The 2,500-nt window shown below is 77.2% G+C and overlaps 1 non-coding gene across 1 annotated transcript; it reads right to left on the reverse strand.

Annotated features, from left to right (window-relative positions):
* Positions 1 to 352: 352 nt before the first annotated feature.
* On the reverse strand, positions 353 to 505 carry LOC137458199 (5.8S ribosomal RNA). The gene has a single exon (XR_010991608.1). It is a non-coding gene; the product is annotated as a 5.8S ribosomal RNA (ribosomal RNA).
* Positions 506 to 2,500: the final 1,995 nt, after the last annotated feature.

A 2,500-nucleotide genomic window follows, 5' to 3' on the forward strand; every position in this document is an offset into this window, starting at 1 on the left:
CGCGCGCGCGGACGCGGCAGCACGGCACGGTACCCCCGCGGTACCCACCCGCAGACAGCCGCGCCCGCGCGGGAGTGCCGGGGGGGGCGAGGCCCGCGCCTCCTCCCCCAACCGGGCTCTCGTCTCCCCCAACGCCCCACCGGGCGTCGCTGGACCAACGGGGAACCCCTGCCGGCGAAGCCCCGGCGGGACGAACTCCGCGAGAGCGGGCGCTCCGGGAGCGGGGAGCTACGGAGCGCTCCCCGAGTCTGCACTTAGGGGGACGAAGGCCCCTCCCCGCCCGGGGGAGAGCCTGCGAGGCGACCCCAGCCGCGCCGCTCGGCGGGCACCGAGGCGGCGATTGATCGTCAAGCGACGCTCAGACAGGCGTAGCCCCGGGAGGAACCCGGGGCCGCAAGTGCGTTCGAAGTGTCGATGATCAATGTGTCCTGCAATTCACATTAATTCTCGCAGCTAGCTGCGTTCTTCATTGACGCACGAGCCGAGTGATCCACCGCTAAGAGTTGTCTGGCTTTTCGGCACCGCCCCGCCAGCGCGGAGGGGCCGGGACCGCTCGCAAAGGAGCGGCCCCTCGGAGAGCGCGGCACGGCGGCCGCTCGCCTCACATTGACCGTACAAGCACAGGAGAGGGGGGGAAAATAAAACGAAACCCCGAAGCGGCAAAAGCAAGGGGCGGGGAGCCCGCGCTCCCGGCTTTTTTCCCTCCCCCGAGGAGGGAAAAACGCACCTTGCGGCGCTTCGGGGCCGGACCAGGCGCCCGGGCTCGCTCCGACCTCGGCGCGGAGGAGGCCCGCCGCGCGCCGCCGGGAACGTGCCCCGAACCCGGCCTCGCCTCGCGTGCACGGGGAAAGAAAACCCCCTTCGCTTCCCCACCCAACGGCGGGGGGGGGGGTGTGTCTCTCGCTGGCCGCCCCGTGCCGTCGCGGAGACGCCACGAAGCGAGGCAGCGGAGACCCCCCCCCCCCGCCCCGGGGAGCGAGGGGGGCCGGGCGCACAACCCCGCCGGAGGAGAGCGCGCGCGCGCCTCCGCACCGGCCCCTCCAACGCCGCCACCGCTGCGGCCCATCCCGGACTTTCTTTTCCCCCGCTTTGGCCCCGGGGCCGAGCCCCGGCCGGCTCGCGCCCTCGGGCGGCTTCCTCTCGCCACCGAACCCCCCCCCCGCCGCGGGGGACGGAAAACGGCTTGCGAGACGGAAAGCCCGAGCCCACGTGGGACGCCACCGCGGCGACCCGCCGGCCCTCGCCGGGCGGCGCACCCGCCGACCGACAAACCCCAGCGGCACGAGCCCCTTCCATCCTCCCCCGGCGCCACCGCGCCGCCGGCTTCGCTCGCTCGACCCCTTCCGTGGCCCCGCGGCCAGGCGGACAGCGGACGGCGCTGAGCCGGGGGGCGGGCCCCCGCTCTCCCCGTTTCCACGCGGAGACCGGGGGTGGGACGCCCCCGGCTGCCCGCCCGTCCCCCACCCGGCACGCGCCGGGAAGGCGAACGGGGAAGCCCGCGGGCAGGGCCCGGGACCGGGACAGCCGCAGCCGGTGGCAGGGTGCCCTCCGGCGAGGGACCGGAGCCGGAGACGCCGAGCGACGCCCGCTGCCGCTCGGACGCGGTCACGCCACCCGAAACCGGCCCCGGACGGGGGGGAACCGGCAGCGCGAGACCGCCGAGGGCGCCAGCTCGCCGGGGCCCCCGCTCTGGGGCCTGGGCAAAGGGAAAAGGGACCGGGAGGTCCGCAGCGGCCCGCGCCGCAAGAGGCGCCGCCGCCGAGCCGCGGCAACGCGCCCGCACAAAACCCCCGGCGGGGGCGAAGCGCCCTGGGCCAGCCCCCACCGCGGGGGCTCGCCGCCCCGGCCCGCGAGAAGCCCGCGCTTCAACGCGCCGCCGGGGACGCCCGTGGCGAGGCGAGGCGCGGGCCGGACCACGGCCGACCTCGCGCGGTGGGCTCTCTCCGGCCGAGCGCTCGGACCGCAGAGAGGGGGGGGCAGCAGAGTCCCCTCCCCGGCCCGGCGGGCCCCCGGAGGACGACGAGCGCGACGACGGCGGACCTAGCCAGAGGCATTGCGGGGGCAACCCCCGCCCCTCTGAAGGCACCCGCCCGCCCCCGCGCTCGCCCCCGCATCCGGGGGTGGCGCGCCGAGCCGCCCGGGTCTTTAAACCGCCGCCCGGCTTCCTCCGCGGTAGGGCAAGGCCGCGGACGAAGGCGCGGAACGCTAGGTACCTGACCCTGGGGTGAGGGAAACCAGACTTAAGGCCCCGCGGGGGTGCCTCCCCCCACTGCCGCCGTCGGGGGGAGCGTCCGCCCGCGGGGGCCGCGCCCGACGTCCGCCGCCACCACCGCGCCCCTGGCCTGGCCCGAGGCCCGGGGTTTCCCTCAGTCAGCCGGCGCTGCGCTCGGGGAGGAGGGACGCGGCTGGGGACGCCCATGCCGCGCGCTCGCCGCGCGGCGAGCGCCCGGCTACGGCGGCCCCGGCGGCGGACCGGCGCAGGGCCGGCGACGACGGCGAC

This window comes from Melanerpes formicivorus, unplaced genomic scaffold (genome assembly GCF_026170545.1).
Source record: "Melanerpes formicivorus ecotype bairdi unplaced genomic scaffold, bMelFor1.0.p_v2 SCAF_233, whole genome shotgun sequence".
Classification (NCBI taxonomy): Eukaryota; Metazoa; Chordata; class Aves; order Piciformes; family Picidae; genus Melanerpes; species Melanerpes formicivorus.